The following is a 26,793-nucleotide window of genomic DNA, read 5'->3' as shown; positions in this document are numbered from 1 at the left end:
AGCATAACACTGTGCTTTTCACAAAGAGGCATTATTAATGTCTGTTGAAAGAATGAGTCACGTAGTAAAAGTGGACCTAATGCTTAGCAGGTTATGAAGGGCTTTGATAGAAAGCTTTTCTTTTTTTATTCCACAGCATGCTAATAAGCAAGTAGGAGGTTGGGTCATTAGCCCCATTTTACAGATGAAGAAGCTAAAGGTTAATGTGGTAGTTAATGGCCCAGAATCTCACTCCTCAGAAGTCAGTAAGCCAGTGTTACAGTTTCAAATTGGAAGACAGATTAACCCCATCAGGACTTCCTCCCCTCACCCCCTACCCAGTGTAATCAAGAAAAACAAGGGACAAAGAGGAAGAGAAATTTGGGGGCAGTGTTACACAGAAACGATTACCAGTGTGTCCAGTTTAATGTGTCAGATGTCACAACATCTCAAGTTCCATGTGTCTGTCAAGAACCCCCAGCTGAAACTCCAAAGAGTAGCTCACTTTGGAGGAAATCCAGATGCAAGTTCATCTGGGGGAGTTCCAGGTTTTAGTCTCAGATAATAAAAGCACCAAGTTAAAAATATCCAGGGATTTTTCTCTGGGGGTCAGACACATCTGGGTTGGAGGTGCAGCTTGAACATTTAACAACCCCCTTCCCACCTGCACCTATACTGTGAAGGTACTAACACTCTGACTTATGGGGACAAGTGCCGATTACAAGGCAGAAAGTTCAAAGTGCTTGGCGTGGGGAGGACAATCCATTCTCTTCCTCTTCCTGGGAATTCTGCCTCCATGCCTTTAACTTGCGAAGTGTGGGGTCACGATCGGTGAACTTGGGCCCCAGATGAGTCTCACCTGTGGAGAGGAGAAAACCAAAAAGACCCAGCTGATGACTGAATCATGAGATGGTGCTGGAAGACGCCGGCTTCTTACCCTTGCTGCCCATCTCAGCAACCCGAGGCCACCGGCAACTTGCAACACGACCAACATAGAGATAGCTGGGCCCGTCAAGCAGAATTCCTCGAATTCTCCTTGAATATATAGAAATCCTCAGCCAAATAGGACACTTGCCAGTCAGTGAACACCCCATCGATACTATGGTATGAAATGTTGAGACGCGGAAGAGGAGTCGTTTCTGGAGGAGTGACTGATGGGGGAGGGGCCGCGTCGCTGAGAGTACAGAGGAGCCCAGGGCAGGTGTGAAGGACAGAGCTGGCTTCCTCAGAAGGTTAGGACTGGAAGAACACCTGGCCCGTGGCCCTGCCACACCCTTAAAGACAAGGTGGGGAAGACATGCTCAGTCTTTTCTGCTCTGCACCCAGGGCCCAGGTATTGGAAGTGCTGACAGATCAACCGACGAGTGGTGTACAGTGGCGTTAACAAACCTGGCACTTGGCCTTTTCTGATTGACACGATTCAAACGCGCGTCACCTGCCTTTCAACACCACGGAGAAGTGGTGAGTGAGGAGGGGCTCCTAGTGTTGCCCAAGTCACTTCCTGGCGGGGACCATGAACCATGTTCAACCTGTCCCACCTTCCCTTTGCTCAGGTGAGAAAGCCAAGGCTCGGGACATCACCCAACTGGCAGTAAATTTTCCATTAACTAGAATATTCAATTAACCAGAATCATTTGACTGTTAAATTGCTGTAGTCCAATTTTCGTAAAGTAAGGATAAGTGAGACAAAAATAAGTTGGTTTGGATTTTTTTTTTTTTTTAAAGTAAAGGATAAGTGAATATGTGCAGTGTTGTATCTGGTACCTTATTCCACTTCTTATTTAACTAGGTGACGTTAAGCAACTTTCTTAAATTCTTATATATATATGTCTCATCTTACTCCTCTGTATGAGGGGCTGATTAGAACCTACCTCTTAGGGTTGTAATGATAATTAAAGGAGAGAGAGTGTGTATATTACTTTAAAAGTATACATATTTGATAAATACTAGGTATTTTTATTAACATTGCTTTTATTATCTGCCTTTGTTCTTTCTCTTTCTCTTTTCCTGCCTGATACACATCAAGATTGTGCAGCATTGTAAACAGAGGTTGGAATCATGAGCTTAGGCATTGAGAGGACCTGGCTGTGAACTTGGGAAAATTGTTTCATTTCTCTACGCCTCAGTTTCTGGTCTATTAAATGGGAGTAATGATAATCTGCCACTTGTGATTATTGTATGGTGCAAATAAGATCATATTTCTAAAGTGCTTACCATACACATGCCAACGAATGGTCAATATTATTATGTTTATAATAAGGCTCTCAAAATACTAGAGAGTACAAAATCATCAAGGAAAGCAGCTCATCATTCATTCAACATTTCTTAACATTCATTCAACATTATTTCTTGAGTACTTACTCTATGCCAGACCCAGAGTTTGGCTTGAGGCGGGACACAGATTTACAATGTGCTGAAACTTGTGGACTCTCGGTCTCTAAGGAAACCAGGCCATCCCACTCCCCTGCACTTTCAAGTTAATCCCTGTTATTCTGTAGGATCCTTACATTCCAGCCAGGGGATGGCTATGTTTCCTATCTCCTCAGATCAAAAAGTGTTTCTATGAACAGTGATGTCGAACATTACACCGGCTGTATCAAACTTGAAAGGAGGGCGCCGTGGTTTTGTGTCCCAGTTTTTTAAATGTTAGTCCTGGTGAATCTGCACATGTTAGATATAAAGAAGCTTTCAAAAGGCGCAGCTTTACTACTTGGGCGTTTAGATTTCCCGGCTGCATTTTTGGGAAAGCCACATAAAAGAATGCCCTTTCTTTTCTTTTCTTTTTTTTTAAATGAGTGCTGCCTCAGAAAGTATAGCTCTTTTACAAGAGCAGTGAATATGTTATTCTGAACACTGTCCAGTTCTACTGATGTCATGATGGTCATTTTGACTAGTATATGAACCACTCTTAGAAAACAAGCATTCTCTGCTTGGCAGGACTAGTGGTATGTGTGTGTGTGCATGTGTGTTTAAAGTAAAAGACATTTTCAATTAGCAATAATCGCGCCTCGGATAAACCTCATTGGCTACGATACTGCCACTGCTAAAAGACATTTTAAATATATAAACTCCCCTCCCTTCGGCACCAACCTGTATGAAGGAGAATACTTAGCTGGGACTCAGAAACTGGCCTCTGGCCTCTATTCTGCCATGACTTTGAGAGGAAGCTTAAGTTCCACCTCCTCCAGGAAGTTTTCCCCGACTACTCCCAGCCTCCTGTGGTGTTTTCCTCTGTTGAGTCTATCACACTAAGATTCCGTGCAATATGATTTGATGCACTGCCTTTCTTGCGGTTCCGACACTTTATATCTTATCTGTTTAGAAAGACTACATGATCCCTGAGGGTAGAGGTCAAGTATAATCTGTCTTTCAAACCCTCTGAGATACTGGACAGTACTAAAAAACAAATATGCTCCTCAGCCAACACCTGATTAACTAAAAAGACCAGTGATTGACCAGTGATGTTGAATTATATTCTGCTAAACAGTTTTTTGGTCAAGGAATAGATGGGGAAGTGGGAGAACGGAGGCTCAGCTTGGAGGAAACTACGCGAAGAAAAGGACGTTAGATTTCACGTCAACAGACCTGGTCTCGGGCCCTCACCTTGCCGGCTGACAGCCAGTGATCCAGTGGAAGCCAGTCATTCCCTTCATTTTCCTCATCTTTAAAACATCTGCCTCTGAGGGTGGTTTTGAGGATCAAATGAGATAATGCGTGGAAAGTGCTTTGTAAGCAGGATCCCATCGTGTAACACTATTTTCTAATTCAACTCTAATTTGGTTTGGGTTTTTTTAAAAAAGGGATATTTTTCTTTCCTCAAACCAATGAGGGAGGGAAGAAGTTATACAAATCACATTTTCCAAATCACTCAGGCCTGTAGGAAAAGTCAGATCTCCCCCAGCTATTGCCTTTCTGTATCCCCTGGCGTCCACAGAGCAGTCTGGTAGACTTCAGGTGGAGTTTTAGGGCCAACTAAAACATTTTCACAGACACTGCCATACAAAACCCCAGGGATCCAGGCCTTGCAGAGACAAATCTTCCCATTTCATGGATAAGCAAAGTGATCCAGAGGTTTGTTTTTTTTTTTTTTTTTTAAAGATTTTATTTATTTATTTGACAGACAGAGATCACAAGTAGGCAGAGAGGCAGGCAGAGAGAGACAGGGAAGCAGGCTCCCTGATGAGCAGAGAGCCTGATGCAGGACTCGATCCGAGGACCCTGAGACCATGACTTGAGCCAAAGGCAGAGGCTCCACCCACTGAGCCACCCAGGCGCCCCTGATCCAGAGGTTTAAAAATGCCCCGACCTCACCCTGGCAGGTTTGCCATCCCTGCCTTCCTCCCCGATATGTTCTGCAGTGCGCACGGCCTTCCCGGAGACATTCCCGATCAAGGACATACTCCCAGTCCGCTTTCTAGTCAGGGGGATCAGTTCATTAGCGTTTCATCTCCCTAAAAATAATTTAAATATTCAAGGTAAAATCCCATCCTTGGGAATTTAATATTGTATTATAAATGCAAACGTGGTGCCCCTGACTTTTCTATATGTTTAGCAGCATCGCCAACCATTAGAGGGATCCGATTCTCACCCTCAGTCTGGTGCTCCCCTGATCAGGGGAAAATCCGAGAAGGCTCTTTGAGGCTTGGAGAACTAGGGTTAAGTCTAGCCAGCTCCCAGTGTTGCGGTAAGAGTGAAATGGAATAATGCATAGAAAGCGTTGACTCCCCGATGTGATTCATGGATGAAAGCTGTTGGTATGTCAACTGTTCCCAGCTCTGTGAAGTCAGGTAAGATTTATGTCTGAGTAACACGTGAAGGTGCAGCATTTGGACCCGTAAATGTTGTCATGATTTGACAGTGTTAATGAAACACTTCATCGTGCGTCAGCCAGCATCACCTTGACAGGCCTTCTCGGGGTGGCGTAACCTGAGGGCTATTGTGAAAAGGACATTTCACGGAGGCTACGCCATGTTGCCCTGTTTTCCCTTCTTCTTGAAGAACCATTTCAATTAATTTTTTTCGTGCACAGCTCTGACCCCTTAGCCTCCAGGTAGAATGCCGTACGTGCATGACAGGAATTTTGACATTTATTGTGTGTACTTGATGGGAATGTGGTTCCCCTTTTACTGCTTTTCCCAGCCCACTCCCTGTTGGCAGAATTTTTCCATGAGGCAGTGGAAGCAAAGGTGATTCATACCCCTGTAGTCATATTTTTTTTATCCTTATTCCTGATTCTAAACAGTTTCTTAAGAGGGATGGCTAGGGGCCTGGGGTCTTTAGTCTGAGAGTTGGACTGTATCCATGGCACGTGTGTTAAAGGTGGAACCGTGGTGTAAGGTGTGGGTCATAGTTTCCTGGCTTTGGAGAAATGGATACCTGAAACAGCCAAGAAATTCTTCAAGACCATACAGGTGGGGAAGGGCAGAGCTAGAATGTGAACCCTGCTGTACAGGACACGAAGCCCTTCCTCTTGAACACTGTAGCTCAGTTTCCAAAGACCACTTTTCTTTGACTGGGCCTTCTAGAAACAAAAACATGAAAGTTAAAGACAAAGCCTTCATGGGGTAAGGTCATGTATAGTGGTGGTCCAGTTGGGAAAAAGGGTATTTTTTTGAGAGACAAAGCCTTCTGGTGCTTCTCAGCTGCTCTCCAAAGAGGTAGTTGTGCTCTCTGCCTACAAGTAGGGGCCACTCTCTCCTGGGTCTCTGAAGGAGTCTAATGGATGATCATGATTGCTCTTGATGAAATTCATACCCAGAGAGCAGGACTTTCTCCCCTGGAGAGGACTGTGGAAAGACTGGAACCTGGGCGGGTTGGGGGTAGTCAGTGACACGATGGAAGCAGCAGCCTTGGGGAAGAAGGAAGAGGGAAGAGGGAGGAACAGGACCAGAGTTGCTAAAGGGAGATTAAGGCAGCGCCATCCAGTAGAAACGTCATGTGAGCCACACAATGTCATTTTACATTTGTAAATGTAAAATGTAAATGTCATTTTACATTTCTCATTTTAAAAAGTAGGAACAGGTGAAATTAATCTTAACAATATATTTTATTTAACCCAGCGGATCCAAAATATTATCATTCCAGTGTGTAATCAATATAAAAAATATTAATGAGATACTATGCTTTCATGCTTTGGGTACTAGATCTTTGAAGTCAGAGTATATTTTACACTTACCATGCATCTCAGTTTGGGCTAGCCACATTCAGGTGCTCAACAACAGCCACATTCAGGTACTCAACAACAGGCAGGTGTGGCTAGCAATTACTATAATGAGCCATGTAGGTCTAAAAGCAATAGTGACATTGTAGCTTCCCATCCACCAGCACTCACTCTCCCTCACCCCTGCTGCAGTTTTCTGCGTACACTTACACTGGACACACTGGGTATTTCCTTTATTTGTTTATAGTCTACTCTCAGTATTAATTAGGATACAGTGTAGGCTGTTGTAATAGATTAATGAATACATAGAACATAGACACATGGATGGATGGATGGATGGATGGATAGGTAGATAGATATAGAAATGACTTAAACAAGATAGAAATTGATTTCTCTCTCGTCCAGAGGTTGCTGCCCAGAGCTAGAAGTGTAGCTCTGTTCCCCATGCCCATCCTGAGACCCAGACCCAGTCTATTATTTTTCTGCCAAACTCAACCCTTGGCATTTATCTTGTCCTTGATGGCTTCAGCATCTTTATGACCACATTCCCATCAGGTACACACCCTTTCCTTTCTAAGAGCACAGACCTCTGTTCTTCCTCTCTTTAACCAACCAACCTTCTTTCTATCTTTCCTTCCTTCCTTCCTTCCTTCCCTCTCTCCATCCTTTCCTCCCTCCCTCCTTCCTTTTTTCCTCCCTCTCTCCCCCTCTGTCCATGGCTCTCCTCTCTCTCCCTCCCACCCCTTCCTTCCTTCCTTCCTTTTTCCTTCCTTTCTCACTTTCTTTCTACAAGGACTTGACTCAAGAGGTGGTACGTGTCACTTACGCTCACAAGTCTCTGGCTACGATGTAGGTACATAGCCACATGTAACTCTGGTCTCTGACCAGTTAACAGGGGCAGTTCTATTCAAGATGGAAGAAAAGAGCCCCTGCCACCACCACCCCCAGAATGTAAGCTTCATTGGGGCAGGAGTTGGGGGATGTTTTGTTCGCTGCAGTAGCAACTGCAGGGGCATACCTAGGGCAGGCAGTGGGATCATCCACCTGGTAGAAAGGAGTATCTTATATGACACTGTTTGAATCACAGTTCCATGATGGTAATAAAAGCAGACTAGCTTAATAGTTGTTTTCATTATCATTTTTAAATTCTCCACAGATCTTGGCTGCATCCATCAGACAGCTCCCCTGCCCCACACAGGGTATGCCACTGAGTGCTGGTGCTTAGAATTGGGACTGACACATAGTAAGCACTCAGTACTGCAGCATGAATGGTTAGAACTACTGCTGTATCTCTTCCTGCTATTCCCTCCTTACCAGGTAGTAGCCCTTATGATAGAGATATAGATCAGGCACTCAATTAATCCCTGTGGAATCAAGGAACCAATAAACGTCATCGAAGGTGCCTCCCTTGGCCACCCTCACCTGCACTTAGACTCCAGATGGGAGTTTTCTGTTTGATTCTTTTCTTTTCATCTGAATAGCAGAGGCTGAGACTGGAAAGACAGACAGGCTCCAATCTGTGAGCTGCCTAATGCATCAGGTTAAGCAACTTGCACTGTGTCATAAAAACAGCAGGGGACGGGAAATGCAGTTTACCCAGCTGGAGCTTAGTTGAAGATGTGATTTGGTAATGTGATAATGGAGGAGAAGGAACTAATTGGCATTTTCTCTGCAAACCTGGCTTCAGCTTTCTAAGCATGGGCATTTCCTGGTCTTCAGCCATTTCTGAGGACACACTCTTCATTTGCCATCTCAGTCCATGTGTTCCCTCCTGTTCACCGTTTTGATAAGTATAGTTTTTCACTCATTCACTTTTATATTCCTCCACCCTCAATAGCCATGTACTAGGTACCTTAAATATATGCACTCCTTTAAGACAGGGGCTCTGTCTTTCCCCCACGGGTAGGGTGTCTGGCACCTAGTAGGCTATCAGTGAGTAAATGTGTTTTCTCGCTGACTGCCATGTGCCAGGATACTGGAGATAGGAGGTGAAGGGGGAACTTGAAGAGCATACCTGTCTAGTAGGGGGCACAGCGTCTCCTTTAAGCATTTGAAGAACGTTCTCCTGTTCCTTCAGGTCTTCCTCCCTAGTCACCTCTCTCGCTCCTTCAACCATTCCTCTTGTGGTTGAGTTTAGTTCTCTTCACCAACCTGGTCTCTTTGCTTTCCAGGAATGATGGTGTATGCGTATGGGTCTGGTGCCCAGAGTAGAGCCTGATGCTCTAGCTGAACTTGACCAGTATATAGGAAGACAGGACGGCTCCTCCCTCATTTCAGAATACATTCCAACTCTTGAATGCCCCAGCCTCAATCAGCCTTTCTGGAAGCTTCCTACCCTCTCTCACCAGTAGAATATGCCATCCACATGTACCCTAGGGAGCCTCACCTTCCTTGACATCTCTCCGCACATCATCTCTCTGCAGATTTACTTAAGGTTTGCCAATTTGGAAAGGAAACTAGAGATCAGTGGAATGAAACACATTATAAATGTGGTTATTAGGCTACTGCTGTTCTTTGCAAATATTCTAAGCTCAGAGCTTGGCTACTATAATCAAGGAACAAGATATCTGACACTCTTCATTACAGGGCATTGCACCCTGTTGTACTGTTGCGATTTCCTTGATTTTATTTATTTTGGTGTTCAGTGGATTGGGGCTTTGGTTTTACCATGCTAGACTTAGGAGATTCTCATGATCCTTGTAAGCTTGTAAGCTTGTCATGACATGAAGCTGACTTAGAAAAACCAAATTAGTCACTTGCTAACTATGTGATCTAGGACAAGTCGGTCAGCCTCTGAAAATCGGTTTCTTCACCTAACAAGAATAATAATAGCAACAGTAGAATGAACAGAGAAAATGTACCAAATGTGCAAGGAGTTTACATGATAACTAATACAAATGTTTTACAAACATGAACATATGAAAAAGCTGTTCAATTTCACTGAGGATAAAAATGAGATACAGTCTTAAAAAGCAGTAAGACAGGGACACCTGTGGTTAAGCAGTGGGTTAAGCCTTTGCCTTCGGCTTAGGTTATGATCCCAGAGTCCTGGGATCAAGCCCCACATCGGGCTCTCTGCTCAGCGGGGAGCCTGCTTCCTCCTCTCTCCCTCTGCCTGCCTCTCTGCCTACTTGTGCTCTCTCTCTCTGTCAAATAAATAAATAAAATCTTTAAAAAAAAAAAAGTGATAAGACATAGTAGTTACCTTGCAGGTACTTGTTAGCAGTGAGAGCAGGGAAACAGACACTGTCCAATGTGGATGGTGGAAGTAGATATCATAACAATTTTCTTAGAAGACTCTTTAAAACTTATCTAAAAACCTTGCAGCTATGCATACCTTTGGCCTAGAAAATAATTCCACTCATTCTTTTTGGCCTAGGGAAATAACCATAGATGTATATAACGATTCATACACAGGGATATTCATCCAACATTTTTTTTTTTTTTTTGAGAGAGAGCGTGAGGGGGGAGGGGCAGAGAGGAGGGAGAGAGAGAATCTTAAGCAGACTCCACATCCAGCACAGAGCCCCATGTGGGCTTCAATCTCGTGACCCTAAGATCATGACCTGAGCCAAAATTAAGAGTCTGATGCTTAACCGACTGAGCCACCCAGGCTCTCCTCAACATTTTTTATAAATAATGAAAGGTTGGACCCAACCTAAATGTTTAATTGTAGCCACTAAAAATCATTTAGGATTTATTAGAATATTGAATGATATAGAAAATGAATATGACACCAAAGAGAAGAAATTACGTCCAGTATAATTCTACTTTTCAATAAAAGAATTTAATTGTGTGGTTCTATGTGTGCATAAAGATATATGCTATATGTTAATAGCAAGTATCTGGGGGTTCTGGATATAAGGTAATTTTAATTGTCATCTTTGTGCTTCTATTTTTCAAAATATCCACAACAATCATTGTCTTTAAAGGGTAGATGAAGAATTGCATATTTTACAAGAGCATGATAAGAATCTAAATTTAAATTATAATTATGTGGAAGCGTTATATAAATCCACTTCATTATTGTTAGATGTGAAAATAATCTCATATTTTGCTTTTCTTTACCACTTCCTTCTGTTCCCCCTGCTTCCCTTTCCTCCCCATTCCCTTCTCTCCACCAAGTCTTTTCCTTTCTCTTCCCCTTACTGCTTTTACCCTTCTCTCTCGGCTCTGCCTGAGTCCTGCTCCTGTCCCTGGGGGCCTCACTCAGCCGCCCAGAGTAAGAGTCCAGCAGTTTGCTGACCCTGCTCTGAAGCTCAGTTGATCCAAACTGAGCAAGAAGTGAAAAAGTTTCTTGCATTTCCTTCCAGATCTCTAGTAGCTCTGACACATATCCTGGGCCAATCAAGACTGCGTGAAATGTACGTCCATCAGTTCAGAGCTGAGCTCTTGTCATATAGGACTGAATTATCAACTTCTCAGTAAGGGCTGGGCATGGGAGCATGTTCTTTTCCTCTACATCCCAAATGCTGGGTTCTTCTGCCTTCCAACACTGCTCTAAAATAGCTTTGTCAAACAAAGCATGAACACTAGGAGTTTCCTGACATTTTCATAACTACGAGCATATGATTTGCAGTTCATATTGAATAACGATGTAAGAAATCTGCCAAGAAAGCTCCAAATACTATTTCCAGCACTGGTTTCTAACCAGTTACAGCTGCCTCACCACAGAATGTGAGCACAATAGACTACCAGGTTCCGTGCTACTCGCGCTCATAGGGTTTGTATTGAGTTACTGGGAGTCACCCTATGGTGGGGTGGGGGGAGTCACTCTCCTGGAAAGCATTTAAGATGAATAAAGCTGAGGGTTTAATGTTCTAATGAAAAAATTTGTCAATATTTAAATCAAACGTGTGAACACTAAGTGTTTTTACATATGCTTGCTGCAGAGGTCCAAGGCGGTCTTTGGCTTTCCGGACGCGAATAAAGCAGATAGATGCACTGTTAAACTCTCTAACAATGACAAAGGAAAACATGGAGTCATTGCTTCACTCAAAGCCTGCCAGGAGATTAATTGCCCAAGAGATGTATTTTATGCGGTGTCCAAAAATTGCAGAATCTACAGGAGTGCCTTGCTTTCACTAGGAGAAAACATATGTCACCTCTCACCAGAGATGTTTATGTTTTTTCACAAACCTGTCTTTTTTCAGCCTAAAGACATTCCAACTGGAAATGACTACAAAGGAGTTGATAGGCTAGGGGTGGTTAGTAATGCTTAAAATAATACCCTAGTGGAGTCCGATACACTTTTGTACCGCGAGGCCTGTAGAACAGCAACCTGGACACCAGGACTGCGAGGACTTTGTGTTTCTGGTTAGAGGAACTGGGGGAAGGAGGTGGGAAGTGGTGAAGCTACCTCTGACCTGCCGACTCTGAAACTAACAGATTTGGGGCTGCAGGGTTCTTGGGGAGCTAGCGAAGTGCACTAGAGAAATAGGGATGGAACCTGCCTTAGTCCACCTTTGGGATCATATTCAAACACGGGCTTGCCGAATGCTGATGGTGTTGGAGTCCCAAGCAAGTCTTTGTAGCTGTACCTGAGAAGCATAGAGTACAGTTTCATAAACACTTACTGGATGGCTGCTACGACCATGCTGAATATCCTGGGAGGGAGATTAGGGATGTGTTCAGACTATAGAGAAAAATAGGAATGGCTGCTGTGCTTTAGGAACATTCTGCCTGGCAGAGGAACCGACATATCAATATTAATCACAGTAGCATGAAGTAGGTGTAGAATGCTAGAGAGAGCATATCTATTTGCTCAGGGACTCATCAGGGAGGTTTCTGGAAAGAACGTTAAAGATAGTAAGATTGAGCTAGGACAGTGAACCAGGTGAAGAAAGGTGGAAGTGGGTTCCTTGGAAGGAAATGGCCGGGGCATAAATGTCTGTAACAACACGATGTCCTCAGAAACTGTGAGCTGTTCTTTATCACTAGGGCCTGGAGTTTTAAGGGAGGCAGTAGCAGGTGCTGAAGAGGTGGATGGAGCGAGTCATTCGGGGCCTTATAATCCCTATTAACCTGCTAGGGCTGTCGCTGTGAACTTTCTGCAGTGGAGAGCCACTGCAGTTGTAAGCGGGAGGTGATCTGGTCTACCTACTAGGTAGCTCATCCTGTGGCAGCATGAAGGATCAGTCTTCAAGCTAAAGAGGTAGTGACACCAGTTAGGAGGCGACCACAACTGTCTTGGTGGGACACAATGAGACCTCAAACTGGAGTGACCATAAAAGATTAGAATTGGAAAGAACATACTGTATAGTTTGACTTCTGTAATCTACAAATGGAGTGAATGAGGACAAAAGAGGCTAAGTGACCTATCCAAGGTTAGATGGAAATAAAGTTTTTTGGCAACTAAATCAGGACCAAGGACCCTGGCCTTCTGATTTCCAGCCCAGTGACTTTTCCAGTCAGCAATGCCAAGATCGGTCCCAGCATCCTGCTTGTTAGGTAATGCCCCAGAGAAACTTGAAACATTACTTGGCCAGCATTTTTCCTGTCAGTATCTAGGAGGTGGGAGCAGTCCTTGCTGGGTAGCGAGGCCTTCAACCAAGCCAGACTGCCAAGGGGGGATCTTTTTTGTTCATCTTCTTTCTATCTGGCTTTAAATCTATTCCTTACCTTCTTCTCCAGAAAGCCTTCTCCAACTACTGCTTGAGGAATTCTCTCCCTTCTGCTGACTAAGCAGTATACCATACAAGTGAGCAACTTCCCTCAAGCTTGTTTTCACAATACTTTTAATCTAACTACCGTATCATTATTAAGCACTGGGACAATTTAGAAGACATGTGGTCCGATAAAATCAACATCAACCCTTTCCATTTAAATTCCTTCCTTGACTGTGTACCTATAACTAGTTTATATAGCAGCATTATCTGTGCAGATGCTGCTTTGTGTTGTGTCTTTTCTACTAAATATATATTCTCGTATATGTTTTTTATAGTATTTCTCATAATGGGAACAGCAGGAAATGTGGAGTGAGTCCTAAGGCTTTGGGCAAGAAACTTAATCCCTGAACGTTGGTTTCCTCAACTAGATAATGTGGAAAATACTACTACCTTGAGGGGTGTTCCTGGCACATGGCAGGTGTAAAAAAACCATCTATTCTCCCCTCCACCCCACCTTTTTGTTGTTGACATTGTAGTTTCTGTGTGGAGCAATGTAGTACTTTTGCAAACATCTAGGTATGGTTACAAATGATGCCCATAGCTAGAAGTCAAAGATTACTTTTAAAAATCTACCTCAAAGCTGAGAATATCATTGAGCATAAAGAAAGATCTTGATATCTCGTGAAGGTAGGTGGAAGAAATAAAGAAGAGGGGAGAGAACCCTTGTAACTTGAAAACTAGACTTGCTAAGTAATCCGTGGCCTTCCAGTCCTATATCCATCGAAGTGATATCGTTATTGTGTACCTGAGGATCCCAGTCTGGTTTATGGGGAGTGTCAGCTACATGGGTGACACAGATTTCCATGTTAAGTGGCCTTTGGACAGCCTCATGAAGGGTGGATGGGAAGAGCAGAAGACTAAAGGCCAACCTCCCAGTCAGGGGACTGTTCTGGTGAACAACTGAGAGGCGGTGGGCACCTAAGCCAGGAGGGAGGAGAGGGCTCAAATTCAAGAAGAGCTTTGAAAACAAATTTCGTTTTCAAGTTAGAATGTTGCTACTGATAAAGGTCGCCCTCTCTCCTTCCATTCAACAGAATTCATGGGGAGGCTGACTGCCCAGATGGGGAAGTGGAAAATCTGACTATGTATTTCAGGTTGCTGCATGAACTCGGGCTCTCCCTCTTTGCTGCCACCACCAGAAGTTAAAATGAAAGCGAGGGAGATTTAATTCACTCTTCTAACATTTTTAAAAATTTTGTCAACAACTAGTTACTTTCTAGGCACAATGGGGATGTAGCAGTGACCAACCAAATCTCCTGTCCCCATGAAGTCTGAATATAAAGAATAGAGGTATCAGTAGATATAGATACAGATAGAGAGTATATCTGATACTAAGATACTAATTAGACGAGTAAGGGTTGGGGAAAGCAATAAGCTTGAGGTCAGAGAAATGGTGGGGGTGGCAGGAGACTATGCAAGGGTGTTGTAATGACTCCATTTTCCACTTAGTGTGAGAAGAAAGTGTGAGAAGCCATTGGAAGAGCTTGAGCAGAGGAAGGATATGAACTGGTTTCTGTCCTCAAAGGATTCCCTCCGCCCACCATGTTGAGAATAGACGGTGGAGGATGGTCAAGAATGTGAGTAGAAAGACTAGTTGTGAGGCTGTTGGGAAAGATCATGCAGTGGTAATGGTGGCCTGAACCAGAGTTCAGTAAAGGTGGGTTTGGTATAAATTTTGAAGGAGGTGAAAACATGGGCTGATGGTCTGGATAGGGCTATGAGAAAAAGTATAGAGTCAAGGAGAGCCCAGAAGTTTTTGTTGTGAGCATTTGGAAGGAAGGAATTATTATTTACGGGGATGATGGAAGAACTCACAAATGATCTTGTTGAAAAATAAAGAGTTCAATTTTAGACATGTGAAGTTTGAATTCCTTTTAGATACCCAAGTGGATATGGAGGCTGAAGTTCAGAGAGTATTCTCAGCTGGTGATATGTATTTGGGGAGTCCTCAGCACAGAAGTGGTCATTTAAAGCTAGGAGACAGTGCCTGGGTGGCTCAGTTGGCTAAGTGTCCAGCTCTTGATTTTGGCTCATGTCATGATATTAGGGTCATGAGATCAAGCCCTGCATGGGGCTCCCTGCTGTTGTGTGGAGACTGCTTAAGAGTCTTTCTCCCTCCTTCTCCTTCTGTCCCTCCTCCATGCTCTCTTGCTCACTCTCTTTTTATAAAAAATAAAAATTAAAAATAAAGCCAGGAAATGGGAAGATCAAGCAGGGAGTGGGAGTAGAAGGAAGAGGTCTGAGGACTCTCAATGACTGAAGTCTTAAACTAGCAAAGGAGACCAAGAAGGCACAGCCAGAGAAATAAGAGGAAAACCAAGTGAGAACAGTATCCTGCAAGCCAAGTGAAGGAAAGGGTTTCAAAGAGTGATGAGCTGTGTCAAATGCTGCTGCTAAATCACTAAAGATAAAGACTGGAAATTTACTATTGGATTTGGTAACATGGAGATTGTTGACCTTGACAGGAACTCTTTCAGTGGATGGAAGGGCAAAGGCCTGATTGGGTTGGGTCCAAGAGCAAGTGGAAGAACTGGGGGAAACAGGTGTAGAGAACTCCTTTGAGAGAAGTATTGCTATAAACAGGAGCAGAAAAATATGGAGGTAGTTGAACAGGGACACAATCTAAAAAGAATTTGTTTTAAAATGGGAAATAGGGGCGCCTGGGTGGCTCATTGGGTTGAAGCCTCTGCCTTTGGCTCAGATGATGACCCCAGGGTCCTGGGATCGAGCCGTGTATTGGGCTCTCTGCTCAGTGGGGAGCCTGCTTCCTCCTTTCTCTCTGCCTGCTTCTCTGCCTACTTGTGATCTCTTTCTGTCAAATAAATAAAATCTTAAAAAAAATAAATAAATAAAATGGGAGATAGGGACGCCTAGGTGACTCAGTCAGTTGACCATCCAACTTTTGATTTTGGCTTGGGTGAACTCAGGATCATTAGATCGAGCTCAATGCTCAAAGCAGGGGAGCCTGCTTCTCTCCTTCTCTCTCTCCCTGTTGCCCCTTCCCCTGGTCCTGTGCTATCCCTTTCTCTTTTTTAAATAAAGAAATAAATCTTTAAAAGGAAAAAATAAGGGCCACCTGGGTGTTGCAATTGGTTAAGCAGCTGACTCTTAGTTTCAGCTGGGGTTGTGGTCTCAGGGTCATGGGATCAGTCTCCCACCACCCACCTTCCAGCTCCGTGCTGAATGTGGAGTCTACTTAGGTTTCTCTCTGTCCTTCCCACTCATGCTTTCTTTTTTTTTTTTAACTTGTTAATTTTTTATTTATTTTTAAGACATATTTTTTTATTTTTTAATTATGTTATGTTATTCACCGTATAGTCCATTGTTAATTTTTTTTTTAAATTTTTATTTTTTATAAACATATGTTTTTATCCCCAGGGGTACAGGTCTGTGAATCACCAGGTTTACACACTTCACAGCACTCACCAAAGCACATACCCTCCCCAATGTCCATAACCCCACCCCCCCTTCTCCCAAACCCCCTCCCCCCAGCAACCCTCAGTTTGTTTTGTAAGATTAAGAGTCCCTTATGGTTTGTCTCCCTCCCAATCCCATCTTGTTTCATTGAATCTTCTCCTACCCACTTAAGCCCCCATGTTGCATCACCACTTCCTCATATCAGGGAGATCATATGATAGTTGTCTTTCTCTGCTTGACTTATTTCGCTAAGCATGATACGCTCTAGTTCCATCCATGTTGTCGCAAATGGCAAGATTTCATTTCTTTTGATGGCTGCATAGTATTCCATTGTGTATATATACCACATCTTCTTGATCCATTCATCTGTTGATGTTCATGCTTTCTAAACAAACAAACAAACAAACAAACAAGCAAATAAATAAATAAATCTTTTTTAAAATTAAAAAATAAAAGGAAAAAATAAAATGGGAGATATTACAGCACATTGGTGTATTGATGGGAATGATCTGATAGAGATGGGGGGAAATGGTGATAAACAGAGAAAAAGAACAGTTGCCAGAACAATGCCCATGAGCAAGTGAGGAGGGTAAGATCCACCTGTGCAGGGCAATGGTTGGGCCCATCCCTTTTAATGGGATGGGAGGCAGTTTAGGGAGCAGACCAAGTAGAGGTAGAAGTGGCAGTTTAATCCCAATTCTCTTCCCTACATCTAGGCTCTGAGAGACTCCATACCTAGCCAAGGGCCACGTGCAGCTAGGAAGCAGCTGTTAAGATTGAACCCGGTATTTTTGTGGGTCTCCAAAGGCCTCTCTTTCCACTGCACTCACTCTGTCCATCTAACTACTTGGTGAACTCGATCAAGTCACACAGCCACTCACTCTTGGTTCTTTCACCTTTAGAAAGGGTTGGACCAGAGGCCTGCAAGGTCCCATTGCAACTGAATGACTCCATGAGATGGTAGGCCCAGGGGACAGCCACAGGCATGGCGCCTGCCTGAGTTCACTGTCCCCTTTCCCACCATCTCCGCCAGCAGTCTCACACCATTTTCTGTCACCTCTGACACAGGCACAGCTCTTTCCATTGAAACTGCTGAATGTTCTAGACTCTGTTTCTTGGGTTTATTGCAAGTCCTTATGGGAGATTATGGCTTGGGCCCCTTCAAGCTTGAACCAACCATCTTGGACCCTAATCTTCAGTCTTAGATCTCCAGTCCCACTGTTTGCCACACTATCCCTAATCACATCACTTTCTGGTTTGTTTCCAAGGTAAAAATCCAAGATTTGAGTGAAATAACAGAGAAATAATGGAATGATGAACCTCTTTACTGGCCCAGACTCTGCAGGTTAACACCCAACCCTTGGGCTTATCCTACTCCCTCCTCCCATTAGTCCCATTTAGCCTTACTCTGCCTCTGCCTCCACTTACCTTGGCTAGCATACCATAGCTGACCCTTGAACAGTATGGATTTGAACTGGGGGCCCACTTTTAGGCGGGTTATTTTCAGTAAATACAGTACAACATTATAAATGTATTTTCTCTTACGATTTTCTTAATAATGTTTTCTCTAGCTTACTTTATTATAAGAATACAGTATATGATACCTGTAACATATAAAATAAATTAATTAACTCTTCATGTTATCAGTAAGGCTTGTGGTCAACAGTAGGCTAATAGTAGTTAAGTTTTCAGGGAATCAAAAGTTATTCACAGATTCAGTTCCCCAGCCCCTGTGTTGTTCAAGGCCAACTGCATTGAATCCATGATTTATTGAATTATTCCTCTGTTAAGCTGTCACCTCCTCCAGAAGCCTTCCCAGCCTTAACTGTATGACCTCTTATTCTCAGCTCAAGGCTTCGACAAACTTGTTGGTTGAAGAGGAAGAGGAGTGTAGAGTCCTAGTAAGCAGAGATTATATTGTTGCTCTCTGAATACCAAAAATATGAGCCCCTCCCCCCAGCAACCCACCACTATTCCACATTTCTCCTTGAAGAACCCATTGAATTTCATAAATTTTTTCCAGAGACCTCTTGTCTAACAGATATTGCTGGTCTAATTACTATATTCCCATTTAGTACTTCACAAATCAATCCTTATTTTAACATGAATTTCTGCTGCTACTACAGTTTTTTTTTTTTTTTTTAAACGTGTAAGATTTTAGACTTGACATGGGCCCCTCTGTATTACCGTTATTTGGATTGGGGGTTGGGAGCAGCATTGAGTTCACCATTGATTTTTATGGAGACTGGTAATCTTTCATAACTGCCATTCACAGAAGCTATGGGAAACAAAGCTGAGCGGAAACAGAAAAGCAGGAATTAGGGATTGGGCTTTACCCCACTTCTGAGTAGCAATATGAAACTAAACCCTCCTAAGAAGTCCCTAAATTCCCTTTACCACTCTTTCCACAGACCTACTCTTTTTTCAATCCATGACCAAAGGCATAAAAGGAAAGTGAAAAACAAGTCAAAGAAATCTTAGTAACATTTGTGGTAGAAAATCTGACCAGATTGGTATGTGTGAATTTCATATTCTTCCAAACTTCTTTTAGTCTCAGTGGGCAAATTTAGGGGTCTTTTGAATGCCTGATACTTGGAGAACTGCCAGAAAACATCCAAAGAGCTTCTAATGAGAACTCGGTTGTTGGGGGCAGGGGGGTTGTTGGGGGTTCCAAGTCCCACCTATGCATTCCCAGCTCCAGCCTTAAGGTGAGAGGCAAAGTAGGCCCTTCATAGAAGGAAAAGTGAAAATACCCCAGGGCTTCTTACAAGGTACAAAGCTCACCTACCACAAAAACCTCAGTAAATAAGAGAGGGCAAAATATCACCCATTCTTTTATTAGTGATCTTCACATTCTTACAAATAGGTACTAGGGCAGTCCTGTCCTTTCAGTTGTGTCTTTAATTAGGAATAAAATATATTACATGCATAATTTTCCCTCAAATCACATTTGTGAGATACAAGCCTGGGTAATTCTGTTCCTTTTCCAGAGTGAAATGCAACCCTTGTGTTTCCAAACATCATTATGAAGCAAAGCCAATACCTTCCCATTTCTGAGTTGGACACAAGTAACTGTTATGTGCTGCTCTGGAAACTATGACAGAACATTTGTTTGTTTTAATGGTTCAGAGCCAAGAAAAAAAAACTTATAAAATTTAATTTTTTTAAAGATTTTACTTACTTATTCTAGAGTGAGAGAAAGGGAAAGAGAGAGTGCAGGAGGAGGAGCCCAGGCAGAGGGGCAAGCAGTCTCCACGCTGAGTGTGGAGCCCAATGCGGGGCTTGATCCCACGACCCCAAGACCATGACCTGAGCCGAAACCAAGAGTCAGATGTTCCACCAACTGAACTACCCAGGTGCCCCTTAAAATTTAATTATTTAAAGCAAATAAGTGCTGTGAGAAAGAGCAAGGCATGCTTTTGCTAAGGAAATAAATGTTAACAATTGTTAGTGACTGGGTATGGGAAATAGCTCGTGATACTTGACACAGTCACGTCAGAATTTCTTGAACTCACAGAGGTGTTCTAGCGAGAGAAGGGATGTTAAGAGTTAGGTGAGTTCTCTGCCTGATAGATTGAGGCCTTTTCTGTGAGTCATTGCCCCTCTGGGTTGACGGTCTGGATTAGCTTACTTTGAAAGCTGACCTTAAAGGTCAACTATGTTAACGCATTACCCTCTTTGATGTCCGCTTATAGACAGGTCTGTAGAAGACAGTTTGTGAGATAAGTTTGGGATCACATATTTAACCCATTATCTTTTGGCCACTGCTGGCCTGAGGCAAAGTCTATTCTTGACACACCAGGACCTTCACTTTCTCTCCTTCGTTCTGACCAGCTCTTTCCATGTCTCCACCTGTATTTGTCCTGACACCCCTTCTCTGAGGGTGTGTAGTTATAGCTGATGAGAATTAAATTCTTTTCCTTCCTCTTGGTTTGCAATTAACCAAGGATGCTTCATGGCCCAGAGTCTTCTCAGGAACAAGATAGAGGTATTTTCGGATAGGTAGTTAACTTCTTAGACCACATCAGATTCTAATCTGTTCTTAAAGTTTCCATGTCTCTGATCATTTATCCATATTGGAATAATTTTGCATTCTTTACTTAGATTCTTAGTTTTATTATGTGCCCCCCCTTTTAAATAAAAAACAGCAGATTTTTACCTTTAAGAAATGTGACTGGGACACCTGGGTGGCTCAGTCGGTTGGGTGGTCTACTCTTGGTTTTGGCTCAGGTCATGATCTTAGGGTCCTAACTCCATGTGGAGTCTGCTTGTCCCTCTCCTCTGGTCCTCCCCCACTCAAATAAATAAATGAATAAAATCTTTAAAGAGAGAGAGAGAGAGATGTGATTGTACTTCCCAAGGAGATCCCTGTTTCTGAGGTGGGAAACTTTGCCCCCAGGCCCAAAGTTACTTGAGCTGGCCCTGGAGAGCACGATGTGTGTGGATCTGCTGCAGCTATGTTTTAACTGAGCAGCTAATACATGGCCTGATTTATAAATTTTATAAGGGATACTTCCCATCTACCTATGGCCATGATGGTCTTTGGGGTAGGCACTGGTAAGTTATTATTTCTTTTCCAGAATAGATCATTTCATTGAGACAGAAAGCAGATTGATGGTTGCCAGGAGCTGGGGAGAGGGAGAAATAGGGAGGAACTACTAAATGAATATGGGATTTTATTTTGCTGTGATAAAAATGTTTTGGTGGTAGATAAAAGAAGAAAGAAATTACTTCACAAACAAGAGACTAACCCACACTTTGCTAAATTGCTCACTGGAACACACCTAAGGATACTCTATCACACCTGGAGATACTCTGAACTGTGTGAGAGTTTTCCTTCAAACCCAAATTCAGAGGTTTAAGGGTGGGCAGTTTGATGTGATTTCATTTTCATCTTCATGGCTCAAAATGGAGCTCTTAAGAGGAAGTGATTGTTGGAATATCCACAAGTGGTGAATTATTTCCTTCACTGCCATCTGTATACATGAGGCCGCCATGCTGTGGGCTCACAGGCCACTCTCTCTGGCATTCTCATGAATAGCCACGAGAATCAGAACTAAGAAACTTGTGGAGACTGTGTGGATTGCCTGTGCTTATAACAGGTCAGTCTGCTTGTAAGCAACTCACAAAGCCATCCCCAAAACTTCTCCCCAGATCTGAAGCTGGAAATTCCAACCTTTGACCCTCTCCCCAGGTCCATCAAGCTTGTCCCTTGGGCATATAAAAATAAATTTTTTAATTGAGGTGAAATTCACATAGCATGAAAAATAACCATTTTAAGGTGGGCCAATGGTTAGCAAGTAACACATCCACAATGTTGTTTAACTATGACCACTTACCTAGTATCAGCATATCTTCATCATAGCAAAATGAAACTCCATACCCATTGAGTAGTTACTCTCTATTGCTCCCTCCCCCCAGCACTCCTGGTAACCACCAATCTGCTTTCTGTCTCTCTGAGTTTATCTACTCCGGATATTTTATATAAAGGGGATCATTAAAATATGTGGTCTTTCGTGTCTGGCTGATTTCCCTTAGTGTAATGTTTTCAAGATTCTTCCATGTTGTAGCATGTGTCAGTCCTTCATTCCTCTTTTTATGGCTGGATAATATTCTGTTGTGTGTACCTGCCACCTTCCATTGACCCCTTCACCTATTGATGAGCATTTGGGGGTTGTTTCTACTTTTTGTTTAATATGAATAGCACTGCTATGAATGTTTGTTTTCAAGTATTTGTTTGAGTACCTGTTTACTATTTTTGTTTGTTTAAGATTTTATAGTTAGCAAAGTAGTTTTATATCCATTCTCTTCCCACTAAGGAGAGGTGTCCATTTTAACTGGTTGTCTTATCCCAATGGGGAGCTTTTTAGGGCGTAACTCATCCATAAGTCTGTTAGGCCTGCCCATACTTCTATGTAAAATCTGAGGGAGAAGAGAGTGGCTTCCAGTGTGGAAGGTGCTTCAGACATGTCAGTGGGCTGGCCTGGGACAGCCCCACATCTATGACATCTGTGTCAGGTGTTGGCCTGTCAGGCAGTGAGTCTTCTTTTTGACTTTGGAAGATCTGGAGGGGGACAGTTCTTGGCAGCCTCCTTTCCTTCATTAAGCAGGGCTCCTGACGTGTGCATTGTATGGGGGCCTTGAGGTGGGAAGCTGAATCAGACATGGTCCTTGCTTTAGAGTGGCGGCGAGATGGGCACTAAAAAGACAAACGGAATATGGGGTCAGAGGTGTGTGGGAGGGATGTGATGTGTGATAAAGACACTGGCTTAGGGGGAGGTCAGGGATGAACTTTCGTGGAGGACTTAGCATCTGGAACTTGAAGACAAGAAGGCATTCACAAGGAGAAAAAGAGGGTGGAAGGCTTTCTAAGCCTTGGGAAGAGGGGAAGCCAAGCCAGAGGAACAGCGAACTGCCTCCCCTGTTTTGAGACTAGCAAGGTCATTCGTGTCGCTAGTATGATCAGGTTTGTGTAGGCATGACTGGCAGGAGCAAGGTGGAAAAATGGGCGGGGACTGGATGATGAAGGGTCTTGGAGGCTGCAGTCAGGAAACTGAAGTGAGTGGGAAACGATAATTTTAGGCAGGAAATGACCTGATTGGGTCTGTATTTGAAAAGATCACTTTGTGACAAAGTGAATGATGAACGAGATGACAGAGATCCCCTGTACTAGTGAGTCCCACACCTTCCTTTCCCAGCCTGCCTTCTCAGTCATCCGACACAAAGCGGGGTCCAGACCTAACTGTCAAGTCAAGGAAGAGTGCCGCCTTCTTCCAGCACAGACCTCTCCGTTGACCCCACCTTTGTTGCCGTACAGCTTCCAGGAAAGATGAAAGTACCCGCAGCAGCTAGCAAAAATCAATCTACACTAAGGCTTCCTGACCAAATAGGTCATCTCTCCTGGAAGTGTTTGAATTTAGAAGTAGGCCAAGGCTCAAACAAGTAAGTGCATTGTTAGTGAAGAGAATTCCGCCACCCAGGGATAGGCCCAGAGGGAATGTTATAAGGTTTGTTATAAAGAGTAAATGAGGTCATCTGACAGCCTTCCTGACCCCCTCACCCCACAGCATCTCCAGTTGTCTACGCACAATAAGGTTCCCACCCCTCCCCCATCCTATAAGAGGGTTTTTTTTTTACTTTTTATTTTGAAATATTTTTATACTTAAGAAAAGTTGCAAAAATAGTACAGAGAATTTCCATATGTCCTTCGTCCCATTCCTCCTAATGTCCATGTCTTGCATAAACATAGTGTGATGATCAAAAGTAAGAAATTATTGGGGCGCCTGGGTGGCTCAGCAGGTTAAGCGGCTGACTCTTGATCTTGGCTCCGATATAAACTTATTTACAGACTTTATTTGAATTTTGCCAGTTTTTCCAGTCATAGTTCAGGGTTTCTTTTTAAATCATATATCCAAGACAACTGTTGAGTTTATTCTCTTGCATCCCTTAAATGAAGACAGCCTTTGGAGAGGTAGCCTCCCTGGAAGCTCTGAGGAGAGCTGTCGTGGACCTCTCATGGTCCAAAATTGGTACAACCCCATTTGGGCATCCATTAGGGGCATTCTCCAACTTTTCACTTTTTCTACCCCAGCCACCCATCCTTTCTCCTCTTTTCCTTCTCCCTGCTCACAAAATGAGATAGTCTCCACATGCCCTGTACCATGCAATGTGCTTTTTCCATCATCAGAGTTCTCTACTTTAGTCAACTAACCTGAGAAGTTGGCCCGGGAATTTGTAGCTGTTGATTTTCACTGTCACTGTGAAACCCCCTTGGGTTGTGACTTGTAATGGGAGCATTTCCCTTTCATTGGTCTCCAGTGGATCCTGGGTAGACGCCTCTACTGCTGCCATGTTGGTCATGGTCACTCTTAGTTAGCCCTGTATGACCATTTCTCATAAGCTCCTTGGGGAGACCCTGGAGGTGGAAGGCTATCAGGGTTGACAACATGGTAACTAAATTACTTTATGAGTTAGACAGTATGAATCCCCATCACAAAGCATCCCTGCTTCTTGACATCACGGTGAAGTCGACAGCACATGTTGGTGCAAAATTCCATTTGCCCATTCACAGTGCACCCTCCTCTCTGTAGAAAGAACGCAGCCTTGAGCATGCTCACCGCAAGTGCCCTTGCAATTTTGCTGATGTGTGCTCTGCGTTTTTAAGTTTGCTCAGCAAAATTAATGATGAAAGAAGCGTGAGCTGGAGAAAAGCTTAGAGCTGATGAATGTTGGAGGAATATTGGTTCCCCTCCAGCCAAAAGACAGGCGGAAAAATGGAAAGCAGGAATGGTGACAGAGACTCTATATTCCAAAGGAAATCTTTTTGCCACCAGGGAGACACCAAGGCACCTTCACAGCAGAAAGCCCCTATAAGCAGTGCAAAAACCTTCATAAACCTTTGGAGGGAAGCTGTATACCATGGTTACAAGTGCTAGTTTGGGTCGAATCTAGCTTCTCTACTTGCTGTGTAAATCTAGACAAGTTCTTCGTTCTTTCTGACCCTCGGTTTTCTCATCTGTAAAATGGGAATGATTACATGTCCCCCTTTTTTGGTAAGATTGTTGTCAGGATTTAATGATTTAATATCAAGGTTATATGTAAGTGAAACTTCACAGTTCCTGGTACAGAATAGAGGTTCATTTGAAAGTCTCTTATTTATAATTGGGCTGATCTAATTAAACGTAATACTGAAAAAGGAACGTCATGATAGATTTGATAATATGGCATAAATGGTTTAAGCTTGAACATTAAGTTTCAATCCTAGCTCCACCATGAACTGGCTTTGTGAATTTGAGCCATTTATTTCTCCGAACCTGAGTCTCTCCCTCTGTAAAATAAGAATAATAATACTACATAAGGGGTTACTTGGAAGAAAGCACTTAGCATAGTACCCAGCACGGAGAGTGGCAGACACTTAATAGAGGTTTGTTTTTCTAGTGCTGTGGCTCTCAACCACATTCAGATCACCTGAGAGCTTTTTAAAAAGCACGCCTGCCCGGCTTCATCCCCAGAGAGGATGATTTAATAGGTCTGAGGTGGGGCATAGGCATGGGTATTTTCAAAAGCATTCTGAGAAGATTCTTCACAGAAACCAGGGCTGAGAGCTACTCCCTCACAGATGACATTATGCGCTGTTTTTTTGTTTTGTTTTGTTTTGCTTTTTCTCTCTGTCCTCAAGACACTGGTCAGAAGATCAGGAATTCTGGGCACAGTCAAAAATTCAATACACCTGCAGTTCTAAGCCCTTGATAAGAAATAGGCAACCAAGGAACTGCATTCCTTTTTATTATGGAAAAAAAAAGTATTCAAAGAGTCTTTTTAGAGTCTTGAACTGGAAAGGTGGTAAGAAGTTTAGCCTAAGCCTCACACATAAAATATGGGAACTCCCAGTAGGCTGGGGATTTATATCTAGGGGTAATTCCAGGGTTTTGTCCTCCCAAGAGATATAAACTGAGGCCTTGAGAGTTTAACGTGGGGGAGGAAGAAGTGTTCTCATAACGACACCTTAAAAGTCCAGGCCTCGGCTAATGCCTAGGGATAGAAAGGCATCATCTGTAATAGTCGGGGGAGAAGGGTGGTGTAGAAGTGCATTCTGGTCTCAGTACTTTGGTTTCCAAGATCCAAGGCTAGGTCATTGAGAAACTTCTTTCTCCCCATAGGTTTACGGTATTAGTTACCCAATAAAAGTAGGGTTAATTTTACAACCCAAGTAAAATTTAAGCCAAAAAGGCTTCAACATTACTCTAGGATTTATGAAAGTAAACATGTGGAGTGCTTGCAGGATTTTACAACATTAAAATTTCAATGTCTTCATGTCAGGTAGGTGACAGATTCGTTTGTGTGTGTCCTTAAAGGTTAAGTTTTTAAGAGCTTTGCAAGACAGATTTTTGGGAACGAAAAGTGAAGATACTTTCCCCAATCTCCACCTCCAAAAAGACTGTTGGAGTGAATGGGGAGTGGAGAGCCTCTGGACACTGGTCTTTTAATGATCAGCTCTATGAGATTTTTTTCACCTGGTTTCCTGTTACAGTGGGCTTTCTCGACTTCTACACTGAACCCCCAAGGGGGAAGTCTAGGGCCATAAGACTGACTCCAAATCAATTTTACAGAATAGGAGCTTAGTAAATGATTGTCCTTTGAATAAATGTCTTCTTTGGTGATCATAAATACTTCAATAATAAGCATGTGTTACCTCTGAGTAGCACTTTGTAAGAACATTTACATTATTTCATAGGATCCTCATGACTTTCACTTATAGGGTAGAGAGGTCAGTGATCATCATCATCTTACAGATAAAAAAAAACCATAGCTCAGAGGACTCAGAGAGATTGGCTAAGGACATGCAGATGTTAAACCCAGGAAGACAAGTTTTCTCCTGATTTCTGCTCTAAAGTACTTCAACTTAGAAGAAACCAAAGAGGAAAAAATGATCTTTTTATTCACACAATGTACTGATTCCAACCAGGTTAACAGAGGAGGAAGAACTGGGCTGAAGTCCGCCCAGAAGCCTGGCAGGTGGCCTTTTGTCTGGCTGTGGTCTGCTTTTGAGAACCAGCTGGATATTCTGTA

The 26,793-nt window shown here is 43.0% G+C and overlaps 1 protein-coding gene and 1 pseudogene across 4 annotated transcripts in view; one reads left to right on the top strand and one right to left on the bottom strand.

The window, feature by feature from the left end:
- Positions 1–26,793, top strand: part of ROR1 (receptor tyrosine kinase like orphan receptor 1) — a 409,050-nt gene that overhangs the window by 340,786 nt on the left and 41,471 nt on the right. The gene's annotated exons all lie outside the window — the stretch shown is intronic.
- LOC116568311 lies at positions 2,872–3,031 on the bottom strand (annotated as a pseudogene).

This window comes from Mustela erminea, chromosome 10 (assembly GCF_009829155.1).
Source record: "Mustela erminea isolate mMusErm1 chromosome 10, mMusErm1.Pri, whole genome shotgun sequence".
Classification (NCBI taxonomy): Eukaryota; Metazoa; Chordata; class Mammalia; order Carnivora; family Mustelidae; genus Mustela; species Mustela erminea.
The sequence above is the reverse complement of the archived record's forward strand: the minus strand, read 5'-3'. Positions and strand labels throughout refer to the sequence as shown.